The following is a 24574-nucleotide window of genomic DNA, read 5'->3' as shown; positions in this document are numbered from 1 at the left end:
GTCAACTACACATTTACATCTCCAGGCTCCACAGTATGTGTATATTTTTAGATAGTAATTGCTGCTTGAATAAATTACCGGTACTTGGCTTTCCCAAGAAATGAAAGGGTAAAAACTTCAAAGTACATGTATCATGGTTCCCTGATATTTGTTACGATGGTTTCAATGAGTGGTTCTTATTGCTATTAATCAAATATTGTTTTTTTGTTTGACGCTTTGATATAAACTTTGTTAAGGCTCTGTTCAGTTCTAGTTACAGCCATATTCTACGTAGGCTTGATCAGCCAAAGTTTCTATACAGTATATTAATAAGCACCACCACCACGACCAGCTGTGTATTGTCAGCAAAACAATAGGATTCAAAACAGCAGATTACAAGATGGCTTTTATTCCATAAAAACACGGATCTAGCCTGTGTTACATAAGTCTGTGGCAAACAACCAGAACTGATGAGAAGCTCCTGAATGTGTTTCTTTCTGGATATTCAACAGTTAAAAAAACTTGGCTGTGCAAGTTTCCCTGTCTTTTCTTGCAGTCCTAGCTAATTGCTTTCTAATTTTGTCAACCTCTCCAGCCAAGGCTATAATGGAGAATGTCAGCATTGCCCAGCATCAGAGGTGTAATAAATTGGAAGTGTTACCCTCACACACATACAGACGCATTCCCTCCAGTACCAGTATTCTGTTCTTTCCTGCTTGAATCCCCTGATGTCACTTGGCATATAGCAACAATGTTATTATGACAGTTATATAAGCACGAAAACAATAAGGATTGGGACTGAGAGCTGCACTATTTACATAAAACTGCTGTTTGGAGCATTAAAATGCTGCTAGGCAGCATCTTTACAAACTGCATCTCTTTCATCATATTTTCAGCTTTGGCTTGTACCTTCACATAAGAGTGATGTTTCCTTGCCGTTTTTTTTTTCTCCTCTACAAATAAGATCTACTGTAGATAGAGCACTTTGTTCATAACACATGGGAACACGGTCGGTGGGTTGATGCATTGACAAGTTGTGGCCAGCCTTAGATAACTTCTCCAGAATAATCTGTGGACCCACATGGAAAATAACAGCTTTGTGTTACTAATGTTGTGTATCAACCACAGTCATGCGTTTCATACTGTATTCTACAATAAATGTTAGAAACAGTAGAAATCCTCAATTCTTAACATAAAGGAGATGGTGGTCCATTATTCTTATAGAAAACCCTTGGATTCGGTAGGATTGGGGATTGACGTTTCGGGTTTGTGCACATGTCTGGTTTCCTTATGTTTTAAACTGCATGAAGCAATAAGTATTGTAGGTTAGAAAATATATTAATTTGGTATGTTTACCTATTTTTGGAACGGTTTCACTAACTATACAGTAGAACCTGTCAGATATGATACCCTTTATTAAGCAATGGACCTCTGTGTCATTTACACATGCTGCTACCAACTGAACAGTACAGATTCAAACTGATCAATGCACATTTTATTATTGGTCTAAAACAGGAAATTCAGCTCAGAATGGATTCAGAGGTAAAGAAAAGACGAGTTTCACTTTTTACATGATGTCATTTTACGTAAAACAAACTGCCCAGTTTAACCATGTTCAATAAAAGAAAAGAAGAAAGCAAGGCATTATTTTAATTACTGTACCTTTAAAAACTGAAACAAGATTTTTTTGCCAACCACTAAAGCCAATCTGTGCTTGTTTGCATGCTTTTGTTGTTGTTTTTGTTGTTTTAAAATGCCATTTCTGCCTGGGGGTTAACACACATGATAAAAAAAAAAATACTTTGACATGGACTGAGAAAGCACAGTAAGAAGTGTATTTGTAATCATCTTTTGTAAGTTGCCAAACGCTGTATTAAATGCTTTCTTTTGCAATATTTGTCACAGATTTCCTTTGTACGGTATAGTTGCAGTACCGTATTTTGGTGTTTTAGACACACTGATATTCCTGACATTCTTAATTTATAATGCCCCGACATTAATAAAGCAACTACAATGTACTCCCTCTGATTAAATATATGACATGACAGCTTCTACTGTTGTAACTTAATGTCAAGTATAACAATTACATTAAAATACTGTATGAGTTGAAAAAGATATGGTCGTTGTCCTAGACTATCCATCATAGACCAAGTAAATAAGCAACATTTGAAGGAAGTTGACTAAACTTAACTCGTGAAGCAAACAGAAGTGGGAGTATCAGAGAAATGTTTCCCCATTATATATTTCACAGTGTTGAGAACACTCATCATTTGATAGAAGCAGACACCTGCACTCCTGTCCACGTATTGAAAATCCAGTCCTAGTCATTATCTCACAGAGAGATGATAATTCAAAGCACCTCTCGCTGACAAGTGTTACAGCGTTGGCATTTCCAGTGCTTTTCAACCCGTCTTTTCCGATACGACCCTGCAAACTGGCAAAGTTCATGCGCCCCTAAAGTATCATCCTATTATATGGGTAGGAAATTAAGGTCACCTATAAAAGATGCTTATGAGAAAATCTGCAATGTTTTTTTTTACCCCAAGGGCTGTGTGGGTGGCTGCAATAAAATGAACTGAGACAGTGGCCTAATCGGATCGCTGAGCTTATGTATTGAGCACCGGGATCAGAAAGGCAAAAAAAGAAAAAAGAAAAGAAAAACAAAGAGTGCAGTACTGTGTTTTCAGGCAGGCTCTACTCTTTGGTCTATCATGGGACTGGAAGAGATGTTTTTGTTTTAAAAAAAACATATAAAAATATAACCCCCTATAATGTCTTGCAATAAGCTGGAGGTATTGCTTTTAAAGGTTTATGACTGTTTAAAAGCATTTTTAGCTATTCTGATCCTATGAGATTGGTCTTCATATAGTAACCAGTATTAAAGCCCTCTAGCCTCTTACCAATAAATGGATACACTTCCAAACATTATCTGCACTGTTCCTACGCTGTTGTTTTCTACAGACATATTGCACAAAACTGACTGGAAGGAAGACTGTTAATTGTACTGGATGTGTTTCCTTTACCCTCTTGCATATCTGCCTGTGTATAATTGACATTAGCACAAGTGCATGAGATCATATCCCATGTCAGCGGTGGCCATATCTACCCTTACATTAATGTAGAAATACATCATTTTTATTGTGATATACAATAAAGCACATGTTCATTCATTTTCGGTTCTTTCAAAATAAAGTCCAATGGTACCGTTCAAAATAAACCATTTTTAGTAATACAAAATAAACTGCAAACATATTTCTAACGGAGAAAATAAAACTCAAAGATGTTCTTTATCATTTTTTTGCATAATACTGTTCACAGTATTATTAATTTCAGTTTTATCCAACAGCTTTAATTAGAACATAGTAATTCATGCTTTTCAGCTGGCAAAAAAGTATCTTGAATTAACTGTAATCCTTTTTTAACAACACTTTTTAACGATCAATAAACCATTGTTTCAATATAAAATGTCTAATACAGCACATTATCACACAATAATTAGAAAACAGTTCTATGAAATAATTTTAACAGAAGCATACCTGAGACATTGTTTACAGTGTGCAGCCAGAACAGAGTTAATCAAAAAGTTCCTCATAATGGAGCAGGGCTCCTCAATTTGCCCTGAAATAATGTGGGCATATACCTACAAAACACTTTACATTTAGGGCCCTATGAAATCTGTTTTATTATTTTGAATTTTCGGATTTGTTTTTTCCTGATTTTGGATTTTTCAGTTTTAAAAATCTGTAATATGTTAGTTAGTTTTTTTTTTTTTTTTTAATAACCACAAGTGTGTGATACATTGACAGCAATGATGAAGCTAGAAATGTATGAAAAAATGACAAAAAACCCCTTTCTAAACAGTTTTAATCAAAGTGCTTTCAGAAAAAAGGCACAATGTAATAGAAACAAACTAGGAACATTGTAAATTTAAAAAAAAATCAAAATGTAGTTTTTTTGTAGTTTTTCTTTTCAACACAAGCTGAACTATAACATTTCAAAATAGATTTAATGTTTTCATTAAAAATTAATGACAAACAATGTAAATAAAAGCCTAAATATTTTGATTTATTCTAATTTAATAAAAAGGCACTTAGTAATATCTTCCTGAGAAATTTGGAGAAAAAATGCAGCAACTAGACCCTACATTCTGCAGTAGTCATTACAGTACTATCTGCTCAGAATAACTTATAGGTAGTCGTTTTCCCCCCAAGCGCAGTGCTGTGCTCAGTCCTGGAACCTCTGGACGTGCAAAGTCATAGCGCCGGTACCGCTAGTTAAAAATCTCATAAAATGCTTTATTTTTAAATTCTCAACACAGTTGTATTAAGTCTGCAAGTTCTTCCGTGCGTGCTACAGAGAGACAAAGTTCTTTGGTTTGATAAATGAGTAGGACACAACAAAATATGAAAGCTGAACATTAATTTCAACAAAGAACAATGACAACTTTTTAATGGAAAAAAAATAGTATAGCCTACTTCAATAGGAACATTAGCCTGCTATATTATATTAAACCAAACCAATAAAAATAATAATGATCTGGTTCTCTCTGGCCTTTTTCAATGTATATAATTTAATTAATAGAGAATAAAAATATACTAAGATAACAACTACCTGGTCTAAGTTTAGTTAATTGTTTTTGTAATCTACCAGCAGCTTCAGCTGCATACAAATCACTGATAATAGTGCATAGGGCTTTTTTTATTGTTGTTATTATTTGTCCTGCGGTTGCCTTTAATTAATTTCTCTGCACGTATGACTACTTTGTATATGATGTAGAATACGTGATTGTAAACATCTAACACCAGTGCGTACAATACTCTTTCAAATAAACGTGTTATGATTTTGAATGTGTGCTTCTTAAGGTAGATATTATTGTCATTGCTTGCGCCCTGCCACCTCTTTCTTTACAAATTAAGCACTGCCCAAGCGATAATGGTAGCTAGCAAGTGAAGTGGCACGAGAGACAGCGCTTTTTTACAGTTAATATCACGGTCGTGTATGGTGGCTGAGAGGTGCAAAAATAGTTTTTTCATTGCGTCCCCATGACGTGTGTTTCTTGAAGCCTCTTGTCATACAAACACTGTGCTATTTCAATGTCATTTTTAAAATATATACATATATATTTTGTTTATTTAAACTGATTTTGTGGTAATGTCCTCGGGTGCCTAATTATTTTTTTTTTTTCTCTGAATTCGCGATTCCGTCTGTGTTCTTCGCAACGCGGATTTCATAGGGCTCTATACATTTACATCTGACATAATAAAATAAATATCAAAATACATTTTAAATAAAGAAACAAACATTATTCCTTACATATGGTTATTACATGATAATGTTATTTAAAATAGGAGGTTTTGGGGCTTGCTTTCAAAAATCCTGAGTTGTTTATTTGTAGCTAGAGTTGTTTATCCTATGGACACATAAAACAAAAAAAAAACACACACACCTAAGATATGTATGGTATTTCTGGACTGTTCATTAGCTGCAAGTACCGAAATATGGATTATATTTTGTTATTGATATGTTATTTATCAAAGCAAGTCCCTAGGGGCCAGTGGCTAAAAATAAGATCTGACAGCCCACCTTCCTCCTTTCCTGACCTTTAATTTGCAGATCCTAGTACTAAATAATACTCTAAATAAATCACCCTTTCTTTATGGTAGAGCAGCAGTTGTCATGTAAAACATTTAGAATTGTCCTTAACTAGCTAACCTGTTTGTCAAGTTGACAAACATCTTCATCTGTTTAATAAAAAAAAGAAAATTATCACTTGAAATACACTGCACAGTCAACCCTATCTCTCTTGTATAAGACTGTCTTTGTGGGAAAAAGAGAGCTGCAAATTGAGCTATCACCCAAGGTGCTAGCAAAAAGAGGATATTATACCACAAGAGAGGACAGCAAGTGTACATATATAAATCGTCTTTAATCAAAAGACGATTAAAGAGACCATGTCACCATTCAGACCACTTTCTCACTCTGAATTTGCAGACAATATATACCTTTGTTAAAACCATTAGACAGACTTATAGAGGTTCATTAACTGCATTTAGTTACACTGTAGTTACCATTTTTTGATGTTTACTACATGCACATACCTTACGCATATAGCAATTATGAAAACGGAACTCGATACATCAGCAACGTGTATTCACGAGTTATTTTGCTAATATTAAACAATGCAACAAAAGTACAGTATAGCTACAGTGTAATTAATGTACCCGTGTTTAAAAGTGTATATAGGTCCTTTTTCTCTGTTTCATTGTAAAGTACATATTTTCTTGATCATTTTGTTATTTTTATTTCACAGGGATTTCTTGGAAAAACTTCATTGTATTTCTGGAAGGAGAATCCGCCCACTAATCAACACGGCATATCCAAGCGCCATAAAAACTCTGTGTAGCTTGCATTCATGTCGCTTCTTTTCGTTTGACCTCTGTTACGTGCAGTGAGGAAGGGCTACCCTCAGCCATGGATTCCCTAAGGGTTCCTCCTACCAGCGAGTAGGGGGGTTTTCCTTACATGAGTGCCCAGTGGTTCGTATTTAGTTTCTGCAGGGTGTGTGGCAGGCCGGAGAGCCGGGTTCTCCCTCAGTGCATTTCATGCGCGGGAGGCGGGCCCGTGTTTCAGCTGCTTACTTTTCATTCATCCTTTTCCTATTTTGGGGGGCAGGTGGCATTGCGCCACTGCAGTTATTGCATTAACCATTCATCATTTTCTTTTTTCCAGTCATGGTTTGGCGACCTTGTCTTTTGGGGGCCTTGTCTTCCTATCTGCGGCACTATTGCAGATAGCTGTCAGCACCCACGGACAAGGTCTCCGGCCAAATTCATTATCATCATTAAATCGTCTGTTCAATTGCAATTTAAATCATCCACGTTGCGGATTTTCCGTACTGAACTAATGACAGGGAATGTTCACAAATTGAAATTTAAGTTTAAATTTCCTGCAATTGTTTATTTGCACATAGCTAGATAAGAAAAACTTTTAGCCAAGCTGACAGTGTTGGAACTGAAAGCTCATAGGATGAAATATTTCATCTGTTTACCTTTTCATTTGAGCAGGTTGCATCAGTTGCATGATGGACCATTTAAAGTCTGTTATTTAAATGAAAATAAGATACATGCCAGTGTTGCTCTGTAGCCACACCTGCAGACAGCCTGGCTCTTTTACATAGTGGTTAAGGCGCTTGCTTGCGGTGTGCATGGTCGTTGGTTTACTCCCAGCCTTTGCCCAGTTAGCAAGCAGATTTCATAGTTTCTTTTTAGATTTCATGCTAAATACAGACCACTGTCCCATCAATCAGAAGGTGAACTGAACTTGGTGGAGAAAATGAGGCTCTGCTGAAATGGAAAGTGTGGGCATCACAATAATGATTTGGAACAGAAATGATCATGCTTGATGTGCTGGAATGCACATCACAGACCCGAATTCCAGAAGGTAGCTGTCATTTCAACACACCGTGCCTGCTGTAGTCTTTATAAACTAGAATGTCCAGCTTTGAAGATCAGTCTCGGCATCATGATTTTCACAGTTTCCAGCAGTTAAGCTGTGCGTCTTGATTGACAAAGAAATGACTGAATAGGTAGCCCTAAAGCTGTCAGATCAAGTCAGATCATGACTATCAATGTATTTATTGATAGTCAGTAGGGAATCAATAAATATTTGTCAGAAAACTTTACTCAACAATGTATGAATGTAAGTTATGAACTTACTTTTGCCAAAGACATGACTGAATTTTAACCGTGTATTTATTTATTTATTTACTGGTAGTGTAAGGCATTGGTGTCTAAATCTATTAAATCTCAATGGAAAGGCAAGGACTGGAAACGAACCACAAGCCTTGCGGTTCCAAAATAAACATCTTAATAAAGAGCAAACCCTGTAGTCGAGAGGTAAGTACATGTCTTATCCTGATGGCATTAGCCGCTCAGAGGAGATCCATTGCAGTAAGTTGACTGATGTGTTAGTGGGTACACTATGCTTTATTTTAGTTCAAAGCCTAATTTTCTTTAAGGTTCTGCACATTTACTCTCATATTACTACTGATGAAGCCAATTTAAAAAAAAAATTTCAAAAGGTATTTTAATATAAATATCTGCTTTGCCGCTGTAATAAAACAAAACTTGTAACATGTTTGGAAGCCATACAGTATATAGGTGCTGTTCACTGATCAAATTATTAGGCTATTGATATTGAGATAGTGTGCTGCGTGGTCTGGGCCCGACATATGCAGCAGTTGTAATGACTGATGTGAACTCTAATAGGCCTTCCGATTATCTGAACACATTCCATCCACAGGGAAAAGCCATTTCCAGTCCCCACTGCACTCTGAATTCAGTTTCCAGCACACTAATCTTTCCACAGCACAGACTAATTAATTATCGTCTCCACATCCACACTGCCATCCCTGTCATCAGATCAGATATCAAAGTAGTAATTTCTTTGACCCTGCTTGTGCTTTGTTATTTGTATCATTCAATGTAAGGGGGAAATACAGTGGCATCTCCAGAGTATGACAAAGAAAATAAGCAGTAATCTAAATAACAAGTGCTGAATCCTTGCATAAAGAATATTTAAGTTATTGTATATTGATATAGCTGCATGCAATACTGTAATATAACCATAGTGTAATAAGAATGACTCAGAGCTTTCTATAGTGCAAAAAGTGGTGTTTCTTATAAGTAATATCTCTGATATTTCCTGGTTAGTAAATATAATAAATAAAACAAGGTACGAAAGCTATTTTATGTTTTGTTCTTTATTTCCTTGAACTATTTTAGATAAGAATGTCTGCTTGCCTATTAGAAGTGACTGCCAAATGCTTGTATTTCATAATATTTATTTCCTACCAAAACAGTACACATGTACAACAGCTAGATCTGAAGAAAGGAATCTGCTTAGGAAAGGATCTTCCTTTTCATTCCCTAATGAAATTCTGCATCGTTCTAAAAGATTTTGTTTAAATATTTAAAAATACATTCTTCACCACCCATTAATCTCACATATGTCTACACCATTAGAGACAGTGTGGAACAAATTGACAGATCAATTTACCTATGATGGGTAAATATTCCTTGAATTCAAGAAGAATATGATTCTTAATAACTTCTTCCGAAACAATAGAAAATCATACGTAATAGGCTGTTGACCAGGTGAACTATTTGAAATATTAGAAAATGTAGATGATAGATATTTTTAATCTATGTCTTAGGTATCAAAATGTAGTTTTGTTTTTGTCTTGACCTACCAGAAACATAAGAATATGGCATCCCAACAACTAGGATAGCTGAATCAGTACCCTACAAAAAAGTAACTTGATTGGAGTCATGACTTTTAATATACAGTAACACTTGGGCAATTTCCATTCCATTGAAAAAGAAAAAATAAGTCTCACCTTTTTCTCACACTATTTTAGTAGTACTTTTGGGTTATGTGTGTTTCCATGTAGTTTTCTTTTAGCCAGATAATTCTCCTTAAAAAATGCAAATAACATAATGAATATTAAAATACGGGAGGGTCTATTCCAATTTGGCCTTGCCCGACTACTGTTATCGTACAGCTTTCTTAAACTGGGTTTCCATTAAGTTTTCAGGTTGTGTTGAAGCACTGCAAGTGCAGCATGCGTTATTTGGCCACCAAAAACTGTTGTAATAATAATTAAAAAAAAAAAACATTCCATAAGAAAGCGCTGTGTGCGATCCTTGTATTATTTGCTAAACATTTCTGACTGCATATATATTTATTATAAATCTATTATACATGTACATTTATAATATATATCAGTTTTCCTACAGAACTGTAGCTTCAGCAAATCTGATCCTTATAGCCTATGAACGGAGCTAAAATATCAGCACTTAATTTAATGATATCAAAATGATCCAGTCAAAATGTTTAGTACAGTACATTTCTTCAAATAATGGTAGCAAATCTACAATAGGCTACCCTACTCGTCCGCATTTCCAGCTACATATTATTCTTATCATAATAATAATAACAATAATAATAATACTCTCTCTCGCCAACAGAATGTTGTTGTTCTTGTTGTTATGGAGGATCCAGTATATCGGTAGTCCATACAAGTTCAACACATTTCTCTGTAGATGCTGTAATCCACCAGGACTTTCTGTAACTTTGTTATGAAAGTCTTGTGCAGCAATCTGAGCCCCGTAGTTGTCTTTTTGAACAGATTTGTGGAACCACCAGTGTTTTCATACGTTTTAAACAAGTCTTGCTCAATGCATTTAGTTTACTCTAAAGGTAGTAGTCTCTCAAGCCTGGTGCTGTCGATAACCTGCAGCAATAATACAGCTATGCTAATTTAATACATATTTTTGGTACAAATGTAACTTTTTTCTCCTTAGTAGGTACCCATGATAGATGCTACTTAAGGCGAGTGTACAATGAATTGCATCTTATGCTAAGGGACAGGCTTCATTATTTATTTATAAGGGGTAATTTATTTTATTTGTAGCAGCTTCATTATTTTGTATAACTATGCTTATAAAACAACTGAACTATAAAGCACTGGCAATGGCAATAATCTGAAACGTGGATTAAATGGTGTCACATATGCTTATTTTTTCCTATTTGCTCAAAGAGGCTTGCCAGGGCTACTTCCAGCACATCTCAGATAATACAGGATTGCTTGGTATGGCCTTTAGTTATAGTAGAAAGTTGCATGATGTTGCGTCCCTGTGGCAGGATAGCCGCAGAGGGAAGACTCAGAGACAGAAAATGCAGTATAACCAAAATATTTTAATTGACAAAACACAAAACAAAAGGCACGATGGCCAACCAAAAAGACAAACACAAAACAGGTTTTAAACATAAACTATCCAAAATGAACCACTCACTCTCTCACACAGGTCCACTCACTCTCTCACACAGGTCCACTCACTCTCACAAACACTCACCAACTAACATACCCAACCACTCCCTTTTATACAGGTGCCTGGGCTAATTGGGCAATTCGCACCTCATTAGCCCAGGCACATTCCACACATTCCTCACACAAACTCACTGACTGAACCACACCCCAAACTCACTCATATCCACTCTAAACAATACAAAAAACACAAAACCACCACAGAATAGGCTGCACCCCATCACAGTCCCAAATGGTATTGTCACTGCTGAAGTCTCGTAAACATATGGTACGGGCTATATGAGGGAAGGACAAACTTGCTTCATTTTAGGTCACTAATTGTATTCTGCAGGTGTTCAAATTTGCCATAGTGTCTTGGCCCTTAATGAACAATAGGAAATCATATTGACATTAGGTCTTATGGCATGCTCTCACACCTGTTGGTGATGAAATTTACATTTTAATCTATAATGCATTATTTCTGGTTGTGTGTATAAGGTTTACTGGTATAAATTAGAACAGCTTGTGCTTCTGCCTAAGAAGCCAGGATTAGGCTTCTGGAACAGTACGTACTGATAAATGACATGTAAAGAGCAAGACGTCTGTATTTGATAATAATAGCGCATCTATGCTAGTTCTTATGTTGTCAAGTATATTGTGTTAGATCTTTAATAAGTTCTCAAACTGCAAAGTAGAGAACTAAAACTACCATATGGCACTAGACATCTTTTTTTTTTTAATATGAGTACATGCTGTTTGCTGTCCAATGTTACATACTAATCTAAATGTTGTGTTCCTGGGACCCAAAAGTACAGTGTACGTCTACACTAAGTTTGGTTTTGATATTAGCATATTTTTTTGTCTAATTCTAACCAATTAAAACCTGGTTGTTAATCACGTTTTATCTCACTCTCTTTACTGAATTTTATTCTTTTTTTTCTTACTTCTGATATTCACCTGCAACTGTAACTATGAAAAATGTCCTGGGAAGGATGTTGTCGAGCTGTACTGGAATTTGGCAGGAAACCGGGAGTTAACAGTAACACTGCTACTCTTCCAGGAAAACATGTGTTTTAAGCAGACAGGGTCTTAGGGACATTGAGGAGAGAGGGATAGACCACCTGCAGCCCTGCAAAGTTCTATCCAGGTCCAGATGAGATCACAATTCCAAACTGTAGACTGTAGATTGTAGGCTGTAGGCCAGTTCTCAGTTCTAACCACCAAGCCACATGGCTTCCACAGATACAGTAATCTATCTTTGTGAAGTGGCTGCAATTCTAACATGTGCCTACAGAACTTGCCTGTAATAGTCTTGGCTTGTTGAAAGATGATCATCCGTAAAAATATCCCTGCTCTCTGAGTGTCTCTGGTTAATTATGCAAGCACTTCTTCAGGGGAAAGTGGGTGTTGCTTCATTTGCATCTGGTCTGCCTGTGCTGTTTTCTTTAGTATAGTTTCTTTCTTTCTTAAATCATGCTTGATTTTTTAAAATCATTTTTATCTTTCTGTGTGAAGAATAGCGGTTACACCTTTGAATGTCTGCATTAATTTAATTCTCATTAAAAGCAATAAGGACCAAACAATGTTCTTTTAGGTTCTACTTAAAAAATTAAAAATTACATTTTAGTGTAGGATGTATCGCTGCTTTTGACTTTATATACAAAATAGTCTTTAGAGTACAGTACTTGCAGTTAGCAAAGTGTCTGTTGAATCTGTTGATATATTATTAATCCAAACTGTTTTAGTCTAAAGACCGTCAGCTCAATGTGATTATACTAGTTGTCAATGTGCAATTGAGGTACAGACTGTGACACCAAATGCTCTGGGAGCATCCTCACTTTGAATACCATCTGCTTAATAGAGAATATTATTAAAATCACCCTGCTGGGGGAATGAATATGAATTTTGAAATATGATGGTGACTTTAAGGTTAGGATTAAGTTTAAAGGTTTGGGCTAAAATTTGTATTTAAGTTCACATTTGTGTCTAGATACTCCTGGAAGCGTGGGTGCTCTTGGAGCACATGTCTCCACATCGAATTGACATGTGACACTGCCTCTGCACACAGCTCTTGTGGGTTGGCTGTACATCTGGTTTCTCATACCTCTTGTAGCGATAGTTTCTTTGGTGAGGCATTATCAGCTCATCACATAAAAGCTAGGTTAGAGACTACAATGCGCTTTCAATGAGCTCTGTTCATGAGAGATGTGTGACCTCTGAACGGAAAGCCGCAGGACAGTTCTGTGAACAAACAGCCTGATGCAGCGTTGTACTGTTCAGGAATTTCAGTTAAGCACTGAGTTGTATACGTCATATTAGTGGTGACAGACAAAGCATTTCCCATGTAAATCATATTACATAACCTGGCCTGCTATTTTGAGCTAACATTCTAAGTGGGTACAGAGCACCTCGAGTTTAAACAATTTAGAAAACTGCAGACCTATTCTTTAAAAAAAGAATGTAAAGTGATGAGTTTGTCACTGAACTAAATACTATTTTAAAGACTATGTAGGCTAGATTCTCAAATGTATTTACTCCAAATTGTCATTATCAATTTTTGCTGGATGGAAAATACAAGTAAAAAACAAATAAGATAGAAGGTTCAAATGGATTTTGTACTCTGTACAAGAATGTGTAAAGATTTTTATTGGAATTATTTTACTGGGAGTGACAGTATAAAAAGATGAAGCAGGGGGTCTTAGATGCTGTTAAACAGTAAATTGTCCCTGAGGTGTAGGTTAATGAGTTGGGATTAGCACAATATAAACAGCATTGAAGCATTTATTTCTAGTAAAAGTAATTAGGAACGTATTGCCTGGAATTGATTTTGTCCAGCATGAAGTCCAGTATAGTCAGGTTTGTTTCATGCAAAAGTACTTTTAAACTTTAATTATTAATGGCTGAATGAAGCATAGATCTTACCTGTAGTGTCAGGGTACAGCTGTCAAAAATGGTCCCCCTTCATTTGCCTTTTATCTTCCATATCCAACTTCATTGTACAAGAGATTAAAGTAGTGAGTACCCAGGTGGATATATTAAGAAAGGGTATTTTGTCGAGCTTCTGGAGGGAAAGGCTAGTCCCGTGTTTGAATTTACCAGAAAACTATATCTCAGAAGCTTCTCTGTAGTTCTTTAAAATAGCAGATAATGCTTTCTGTACACCGGAGAGCTGTATTATCCACCTATTTATCCACTAAAAGATTGATGAACTGTGTGTTTAATTAATGAGGTTAAAAACCCATGAAAAAATATTGACTATTATTATTATTATTATTATTATTATTATTATTATCATTTCTTTGTAGACGTCCTTACCCAGGGCGACTTACAGTTGTATACAAAAATACATATCAAGAATTACAGTACAATTAAGATCAAGATTCAAAACACAGTGACTTCAGTCCTAATAAGAGCAAATACAAACACAGTACAATTTGATATCGGGCAGTTCGAGAGCAGATAAGTGTTGATAGATACATCAGGGTTAGAAACGAGTGCTAGTGAAATACAAAGTACTACAGATTGGGTTAAGTGCAGAATTAAATACAGTAAAATAGGGAGCAGATAAGTGCTAGTTAAAGTGCATTAAAGGCAGAGTGCTATGTTGTCCAGAGGGAGAGTTGAGTTTTACAGGTGTTGTCTGTTGAGGTGTGTCTTGAGGATGCACCGGAAGGTGGTCAGGGACTGGGCATTCCTGAGATCCATAGGAAGGTCATTCTAGAACTGAGGGAAAAGGGTGGAGAAGGAACAGGAACAGGCTGTGGAGGCAGGGGAGCATAGAGGAGGTACAGTCTTCTAGTGCAGGCGGAGCGGAGAGTTCGGATGGGGGTGTAGGGAGAGATGAAGGTCTGGAGGTAATTGGGTGTGGTCTGGTCAAGGCATCGGTAGGCAAGTACAAGAGTCTTGAACTGGATGCAAGCATTGATCGGGAGCCAGTGGAGTGAGCGGAGCAGTGGAGTAGTGTGGGAGAAGCGAGGCAGAGAGAACACCACGCGAGCAGTGGAGTTCTGGATGAGCTAGAGCGGTCGGGTGTCGGACGCAGGGAGGGAGTTGCAGTAGTCTAGGCGGGAGAGTACCAGGGCCTGGACGAGGAGTTGCTTGGAGTAGTTGGTGAGGAAGAGTTGGATTCTTTGTTGTTGTTCTGGAAGAAATGGCAGGTGCGTGCTAGAGTGGATATGTGCTGGGAGTAGGAGAGGCAGGGGTCCAGGGTTACTCCGAGGTTCTTGGCTGAGGAGGAGGGAGAGAGCATGGTAGATTCCAGAGGAATGGAGATAGAGAGATCAAAGGAGGAGAAAGATGAGGAGGGGAAGAAAAGGAGGTCAGATTTTGAGAGGTTGAGTTTGAGGTGATGCAAGTGCATCCAGGAGGAGAGAGCAGGCAGACAGTTACAGATACAGGAGGGGATGGTGGGGTCAGAGGGGGGGAAGGAGAGGAAGAGTTGAGCATCATCAGCATATAAATGGCATGAGAAACCATAGGATGCGATGAGGGTCAGAGAGGTAGGAGGAGAATCAGGCCAGAGCAGTGCCGGAGATTCTCAGGTCAGCAAGACAGGATAGGAGAATAGAGTGATCAACAGTGTCAAAGGCAGCAGAGAGATCGAGAGAAACTACCCTTCCTCTCTAAAACCCTCGAGCAGGCAGTACACCGCCAGCTCTCTGCTTTCCTGTCTAACCACTCTCTGCTCGACCCTCTCCAATCTGGTTTCCGCTCTGCTCACTCCACTGAAACTGCTCTCCTGTTTGTCACTAACTCGCTAAACTCTGCCCGTGCCGCCTCTCTTTTACAAGAAACAAATCCTTAAAGAGGGCAGTATTGCATTAGGGTTATTACAGTCAATGACACTGCATTAACCCTTTGAGTAATATGAACGTACCGGTACGTTCGCTGCTCTCTGGTCCCCAGGGAGTAGGAACATACCGGTACGTTCTGCAACTTTAAACTTGAATTACTGAGCCTATAAAACTCCTGATCACATAATATTGTAACACTAGGTTTCTGTAACACCTTTTATTGGTCTCTTGTGCCCTCTGCCAGATACTGACTGAATTACATATAGTAAACCCAGTCAAAAAATGTCAACAGTGTTTGTAAACTGGCGAAAATCGTTAGTAATAATACTGAATTCAGATTCCGATTTAAATTCAAATACATACAATTCTTCCACTGAATCGGATGTCAGCGAGTGTGTCAGTGAAGACATAAGTGAAGAATATTTACCATCAACAGAGCATGGAGCAACGCACAGAGAAGAGGTGGTGCCAAGCTCTGTGCGTTGCTCCATGCTTCAGGGAGTATCATACGCTGTAGCATTAGACACTCCCACTCCCTCCGCCCCCATAACCTGTTTACCCGGATATGATTTATTCATCTCTCTCTCTCTTTGTTAGGACGTGTTGTTGTGGTTGTTCCACCCTGTTGTTTATTGTTTATTACCTACATGTTATTTTTTAGTCAAAACCTTTCCCTATGACTAAATAAAAATATATATATTTATTTGTTTTATTTATTTACGGTAAAAATGATTTGTCTGTATTTCTTCCATATTCATTACATATATACAAACATATAGCTTTCAGCTTGTTTGCAGAAGACAGAAAAAAAAACTCAAACGGTTAATAGGGTGATTAAGGTCATTCAAATACTGTGAATTTCTGCTCTGACCATTAGAAGCCAGCCAAGATTACTGTAGATTTTGATGGCTTTTATGGTATGGTAATTGTATGTAGAATTTTCAATTTTTGAAGTAGAGTGGGGAAATTCATTTTGGTTGTTGAGTGGAGAAATGGAGCACTGCCATTTTGGTTGGTAGGTTTGTTCTTTACATCTTCAAAACTACAGGATGCGCTGTGCATCCCTAATTTAAGATGCATTAACAAATATCTACACTCAATAAAATGTAGCTCTTAGTGCTACTAGAGTTCAGTCACATCAAGTACAGACAAACTACTGATCTTGTTAGAGCAAATAAGCCTTGGTTGCCTTTATTATCCAAACAGGAGCAATATCATTGCAGGTTTAAGAGCTTATTGACAGTATCAGGATGCGAGGGGTGTGGTGATGTGTGTGACATCAGGTTCCAGGAAAGCAGTACACAAAAGGCAGGAATGTGGGGCAAAAACTGTGTGGCTGCGCAGTGTTTTATCAAACAAAATAAAGACTTTTCAAAACACAAAATAAAAGGGCACAAGGGCCAAACAAAAGGGTTTCAAAACACAACACAGGAACAAACAAAACAAATCAAATCAAACAAACAAGTACCTACATATCCACTATTGCAGGTAACACTTACTCTCTGTGTCTCTCCAAACCACTCCACACAGACTTGGCTTTTATAGTCTGTGGCTGGAGCCCAATTAATCAATAATTAACAATTAGCTAATTAAGGCTCCAGCCACATTCTCACATGTATTTTGCAGGGAGCAATTTAACCCCCTCCATGCCAATCAAAAACAAACAACAGCACAATCACAATAATGAAAATAATTATAATGAAAATCATAAAGAAAATAACAGTAAAAATGATAATAATAAAACAAATTATGGGGGGGGGGGCAGGCACCACGTCACTCACAGTAATCGAGAATTCGATTGTCCAAAATAGTTAAAAAAAAAATACACAACTTGTTTCTTCCTGTATTTCCATAAATTAATAAAAAAAATGGCACTGAACAATGTTGCTCATAAGCTTTCCTTACGAGTCAAGAATACAACATGGTGTAATTGAAGCAAATGGAAATCACATTAAACATCATATTGATTGAAACCTCTGATATTTCAGAGCAAAACAAATTGATCTCCCATTGCTTTTGTAGTCGTCACATATTTTTATATCTGTATTTGTTATATCTGTATTTGTTAAGTTGCAATGTCTTAATAATCAGAATTAATTCCATTGATCCACATGAAATGCTCTGGAACACTGTACAACGATGACACTAAATTGCCTCTTTAGAATTAACCCTGGAATTTATGCTGGTTCGTTATAAGCTTTTAGAAGTGTGTCAAAAGCATGCCAAGTTTACATAATTCATGGACAATAACCTCCCCTCACACACAACCTGTTCTTAACTTTATTAGATCTATGTAAATAGATCAGCACTGTTTACTGGTGACCACAATGTTTACCAGAATATTGAAACTAAAGACAGGATACTCAGTACTCTGCTGTGTCATTAGCTATGTGACAAAAATGCTTTCATTGTGCTGCAGATATTGTCAGTCCTTGCAATATAAAGAGTCATGGCTCTCAGCTCCAGTCCACTGGTTCCCTCAGCGGTTCAGGTGTTTTTATTGTATCTTGGTGTACATCAATCAATGTATCTGGTACAGCTTATTAGATGTCTTAGACTTCTTTGTGAAAACTGTCTACTGTTTGCTCTTCTCCTACATCAAAGACAACTCTTCTGTCGTTAGGGGACAATGAGTCATTGTAAAACACCGGAGCATTTACTGTAGTTTAGTGTGTTTGGACAAGCAAAGTATAAGACCAGAGTAAATTATGAATTTCAAGTGTGATGTTGCCACACAGATGAGTTCATTGGAACCATTGAACGAATGCAAAGATGCTTAGGCACCTTCTTCTGTTCGGTTAATTAATTAGCCTACGCAAGGAATCTTTGTTCTACTAAACTCTTTGTAGTGATTTTCAGAGAGCATAGCAGAGTACAACCTTGTTCAAAGGAGGGTGGGTTGGGCTGGATCTATTCATATCATGACACTTACTTCTGTATGCCTTCGTACTACAGCATCATTTATTTATCTAGAACCTCATTGACAAAAGGGTCTTCAATTTACCATTTTGATTGAACAGAAAAACACATACTGTATAGATGACTAACATGAACCACAATATATAACATTAGCTAAAAATTAAAACCTCCCATGATGGGCAAGTATATAGTTTCACTTGTGTATGTGTGTGAGTGGAAAGGGAGAGTTTACAACAAATATATGAAGCACATTTTCAAAGATGTATTCCCATTTGATAGTGATAATGCAAAAAGGAGGAAAGTCTAGCATGGCTAGGAGTCATAAACTATATAATAATTCCGATTAGATATAAAATGCTGTGCGCGATCAGGGACTTCATGTATATATATCTATGTACTCTATGTGCTTTGTTAATGTAGCAGTACAGTACTTATATTGATGTATTGCCATATAAAATACAACATGCAGTAGTGCTGTTTCCCATGTTTAATAGGGTTTCATTGTGCACTGCATTTCTCAACCAAAAACTGAATTTGTTTTTACTGTGCAACATACTGTAACAACTAATACAGATACGGCATCTTCACATGTTTTCTAGCTGTCACAGTCTTTACATTGCAATCTATTCATGTATGTGTGTGTATGTGTATATATATATATATATATATATATATATATATATATATATATATATATATATATATATATATTACAATTCAATAGACATTTTCAGTGGGCAAAACCTGATAAAATCTCAAAATACCTCATTATTATTATTATTATTATTATTATTATTATTATTATTATTATATAGTTTCCAAATAAATAGTTCCATTTCATGGTTTTTCAAAACAGCTACCAAAAATGAGCCATTGTAAAGTGTTATAAGTCATAAACAAACCTTCTACGGCAAAATGGTAAAAACAAAATAATAGTAATTACAAATGAGCCGATATATATTATATATATAACATTTTCATTTTCAAAGCTCTTTATATATGGGCTTATTTGTAATTGTTATTATTTTGTTTTTACCATTTATTAATTTTAGTTTTTACCATTGTTCCGTAGAAGGTTTGTGAATGGATAGCTAGAACTCACCCTCCCAGTTGTTTTACCAAAATGCTGGTATTTAAATGTTGCCCCAGCCAATAGGCTCCAGATGACTTGCTCCAATGCTGTTGTGTCATCATGACCACAAGCATTCTGGCAGCAAGAGGCAGGGTAGCACCTACAGTACTCCTCTCTCTGTCCTTCTCTCTGTCGCTGGGCTGAGCAGATCTGTGTGTGTGTGTGTGTGTGTGTGTGCACGTGTTGTGTATGTGTGCGTGGGTGGAGTGAGCTTGCACTCTGTTCCCTGACAGCAGTAGGGGAGAGAAGGGAGAAATCATGTTCGACAAGACAGGCACATAGCAGCACCTCTCAGCTGTGATACCGGGAGAAGGATCTTGGTCAAGGATACTCTTCATCAAGGTAAAGAACCCAAGCTGGTATTACTGAGGACTAGTTTATTCTATTGTAAGGCCTTGAAAAAAAAAACAAAAAAAAAACAACATGTTTTTTGTTTTCACTGTACTGTATCTACAAGATGTATTTTTCATCTATATGAGCTCATTGAAAGAAAATAACTTGTTAAGTCATATTCTTAAGAGTAAATATAACTTATGTATGCCTTTTTTTAGTTAAATTTAGTTCAGTTTAGGGCATTTTACAGTATATTCCCTAGGCAGTATGTTCAAATAACAGGCTGAACCTTTGTATACTGTATGTCTTGAGATGCTTGTAAACATTTTTATCATAAGGCAATGAAGTATGTACGGTAAGTTCCAAAAGTGTCTTGGTGATACTACTCACAGAACAGTTACAAGAAAAACTGTACTAGAACATTTAAAAATAGGCTACAGATTTTAAATTGTCTTTTGCAGGTTATCTTGTGCTTAAAGGGCTAAGCTTTTGAAAAGCATCACAGTCGTGCCATGAAGTAGCCTAAATAAATGCACATTGATTTTTATCAAGATCAAGATGTCTGTGCAGAAATATATATTTTTGTATGGTGTAAGTCAATCTACTGTCCTAAGTAATATCTAAGCTTCTTGGCATCATAATGCCTGAATCAAATAAATAACATTACTTGCTTAGTTTTCATTTACTGAGAGCTGTAGTATAACTATTTAAATTTCTTAGTTACTACTAAGAAAATTCATGCAGTTCTGTTTTCATGGGATTAAATACATTTTACTTAGGTTCAGTTTGCTTGTGCAGGGAACTAGCTAAATTATTGATACGTGTTATATTTTTGTTAAAAATGTTAAGCCAACTTCCTAAGATATTGAAATTTGGCAATTTTTCCGCAATGGAGAAACAACATTGATTTAGCTGGGCTGCTGAGCTTTTAAAATACAGCCACCAAGTGTTATAAAAAAGAAAAAAAGGGTGGATGGTTGGGAATTGATTCCTCTGTTAACAAACTTAGTGGCACAAATGGTAAGAAAAATAAACATCAATGTGTGTACATTATGTAGTATACAAAGTTGGTCTTGTATGACTTTTGATGTTTTTATATCTGTTAGTTTTGTGTGGCACAGTGCTCCAGGATTTAAAAGCTTGTTACTCTGTTGTTTAGTGTTTCTGCTAGACATCCCAATGAGATTAATAAACCTTCATTTTCTGTGATATAGATTAGCTTAAACATTTTTGACCATCTGTTTCTGTTTTGGTCTCTCACCGTACATCATATAGGGTTAAAAAAATGAACAGCTAAAATGTGGCTTCCCTTTTAGAAACAACAGCTGCAGCCAGGAAACGTCTTTGCAGGCTGCTTTGTATGCTTGTCAACATTCTGAAATCCAAAAGTGTATGTTCCATATTGGTTCCAAATATGGAACATACGCTGTTTGAAATTCCTGGGGGAAATGTGGATTGCAAGACAATAGGCAGTGGTGGGGGGAGAAGAATATGTTGTAGGAAATGCACCATGACTCAGTAAGCGAAGACTATAGTACAGACTGTAAGGCTGACATAGATAGTTGGTTTCAAATCAGTAATACATTGTGGTATATGTTAAAAAGCAGTAGTTATTTCCAATAAAAAATGTAGGAGCAAAAAAATTGTAAATTATTGGCAAAAGCATCAGGCTTTCAGATTAATGGCTCTGTTAACATGTTGATTTAGAAAACTACAGATTGCTACCTGCAAGGATCAAAGGTAGTTGACAGATGGGAAGAGTTTATTTAATTGTAGGACTAATATGTGGTACAAAGATATTTCACTGCCTGACAAAACTTTCTGGTTCAATGCACTGATGTATCTCAAAGTAACGACATACACAGTACGTGGTGCATGTACAGTAAGTCTGTAATTGTCTTTATAGAGGAAACTTTGACTGTACAGCAGAGTGCAGGACAGATTTTCACTGTCAAATTAGAATCTGAATGAGACTATTGAAACGTAGTTTACTCCCTTAAGTACTGGACAGATTTTCACTGTGAAATTAGAATTGGAATGAGACCGTTAAGATGTAGTTTACTCCCTTGAGTACAGGACAGAGTTTCACTGTCAAATTAGAATCGGAATGAGTCCATTGAAACGTAGTTTACTCCCTTAAGTACTGGACAGATTTTCACTGTGAAGTTAGAATTGGAATGAGACAGTTAAAACGTAGTTTACTCCCTTGAGTACAGGACAGATTTTCACTGTCAAATTAGAATCGGAATGAGTCCATTGAAACGTAGTTTACTCCCTTGAGTACAGGACAGATTTTCACTGTCAAGTTAGAATCGGAATGAGTCCATTGAAACGTAGTTTACTCCCTTGGCGTCCTACAGGAAAACGTCTTATGTAGGCACATTTCACCTGCACCATATCTTTGTGTAAAAAAATGTTTCTTTTTTTCCTACACTTGTCAAAAAGTGAGCGAGAAAGACAGCATTTTAAAATGCTTGAATTTTTTTGGCTTTGTTTTTTGTTATACTAATAACTGAGGTTGACAGCCTAACATTTGACAGACTCTTGACATGAATGATTTTGCACATTTCAGCTGAAAGAAGGAAACCATATGCTGCTTGAATTGCTGATGCAAGTTGTTTTTTTTCTCCCTCCCACATCAATACACAGGTAGGGCACAAAAGTGTTGAGAACAACGCTGTTTTAATTTTTTTTTTTTTTTTTAGCACTCTACCCCTATGGTTGAGGCAAAAATACTGCAACAGTGAGTTGTACTGGAACTATTGGTCTCCCTTTAGCTCTGAAATCTCAATTGGGGTTTATTACCCTGACAACTGTGGCATTTGCATTTTTAGGGCGTGCTGCACTCCAGTAGCTTGGCGTCTTTTTTTTTTTTTTTAACACAATAGAGGCAGCGTGTGAAGCAAACGACAGTAAGTAATGGATGAGGAGAATAATTATGAATATATATCAATTTATAAATATGTAAATATTCTATGCAACAAACTTGGAGCTGTTACTGCTGAGGCATGTGATAATTGCCTTCTAAAGAGCAGATCTGACATGCTTAATTGATCCCTGCTCATGGATTGCTAGTAATACAATTCTATCAAAGGCAAGCCTTTTATACTGTACAGCGGTGAATATCATTTGGTGTACAAACCACTGTTCTGTGTTTGAGATATTGGAAGACTATCTTCAACTCATTTGATAATTTGTTAGATGTTATAGATTCTGTAAATTAAATACATTCAATACATAGCTGTTATTTGCGTTCAATTTCTTGTCACGCCTTTTATCCATAGTTGACTTACAAAATGTTCTTTCATTCATGACTAACAAAATTAAATGACCTTTTCTGACATAAATAATTATGTCTGCCAGATTGCAGTGTACAAAGGTCTAGATTTTCAAAACGATTTACTCCAAATTATCATTAGCACATTTGTTTTTCTGTAAGGAAAAAAAAACACCAGTTAAACAAAAACAGCTTAAGACTGCTTTCAGAGTGAGGTAAGTTGCTTTTCATATGTTTACTGTGTAGTTTTGAAAATATAATAGTTTTGTTACAGTATATATTTTGTTTGTTTTAAGCTGTAGTCATTATTGAGTTTATGACTAATGTGAATCTCCTTGTTTATTACTGTGAATCTCCTGATTCAAATCCATGTATCCATGGACCAATTTTTTAAAGAATAAAGTGTGCACTCATTTTATTTTCACATATTGATGTAATTTAGAGGAAGAAAACAGTCTGCATGACATACTGGAATTCTACAGACTGATCAATGCATTTTCTATTATTAAAATGAGCCTTGTAAAGAGGCTGTCTGTCCTCAGAGGCAGATGTGTAACCACATCCCTACAGTACCATTTCTGTAATATAGATACAATTCATGGTCAGGTTATTTCTTGTTGGAAGTAATGTAGGGAATATTTAAAGAAACTAAAATTCAATGATAAATGTTATGTATTGTATTAGATATTTTTTCCCACACCTCATTTGACAGTAGTAGCAATACGTTGAATTGGCTGGGCACAAAGACCTATTAACACAAGTAATTATTGTACCTGGTAAAGTAAATATATATATCATAGTGCCCCAAGCTGTTGTACAGAAACTGGAAAGAACTGATTCCCTACTGCAGTACTCCCAAATTAGAATGGTGGAGCTAATATTAACAATGACACACAGTTACTTTCTCAAAGTCTGTAAACTCGTGTGAACTTTTGGATTGCAGATAAACTAAAGAAGCAGCCTTTAGGTTTGAAATAATGACTTTGCTATGTAATTCAACCTCACCAACTGATTAATAGGTTGATATAGAAATCTGACCCTGTCTCTCATAATACATACTTATATACTATAAGAGCGTCTTCTCATTTCACACTTTGGGTGACAGAACCGCTCAGCTTCAATTCGCTGTCCTCTTGCCCACATAGAGTGCTCACAAGAAAACACTGATAGCATAATAGACCAGGTCAATTAGACTTAGAACACAGGTATTAGGGTAATGGGTCGTAATAATCCAGCTTTAGTTTGAGAGCACAGAGCACTTTTTGAATGCTTGC

The 24574-nt window shown here is 36.4% G+C and overlaps 1 protein-coding gene across 7 annotated transcripts in view; it reads left to right on the top strand.

The window, feature by feature from the left end:
• The window catches only part of LOC117399235 (cAMP-regulated phosphoprotein 21-like), a 124086-nt gene that overhangs the window by 30247 nt on the left and 69265 nt on the right, over positions 1-24574 (top strand). For 2 of the 7 annotated variants that reach the window (XM_033998288.3, XM_033998290.3), the window contains exon 1: positions 19756-20032. The exons of 2 other annotated variants lie outside the window; for them this stretch is intronic. The gene's annotated coding sequence lies outside the window, so the exon portion shown is untranslated. Of the gene's footprint in view, positions 1-19755; positions 20033-22595; positions 22673-24574 lie in introns of those variants that run through there. 3 more of the 7 variants (XM_033998289.3, XM_033998285.3, XM_059022841.1) reach the window with 2 other exon arrangements.

Source organism: Acipenser ruthenus, chromosome 4 (genome assembly GCF_902713425.1).
Source record: "Acipenser ruthenus chromosome 4, fAciRut3.2 maternal haplotype, whole genome shotgun sequence".
NCBI lineage: Eukaryota > Metazoa > Chordata > Actinopteri > Acipenseriformes > Acipenseridae > Acipenser > Acipenser ruthenus.
The sequence above is the reverse complement of the archived record's forward strand: the minus strand, read 5'-3'. Positions and strand labels throughout refer to the sequence as shown.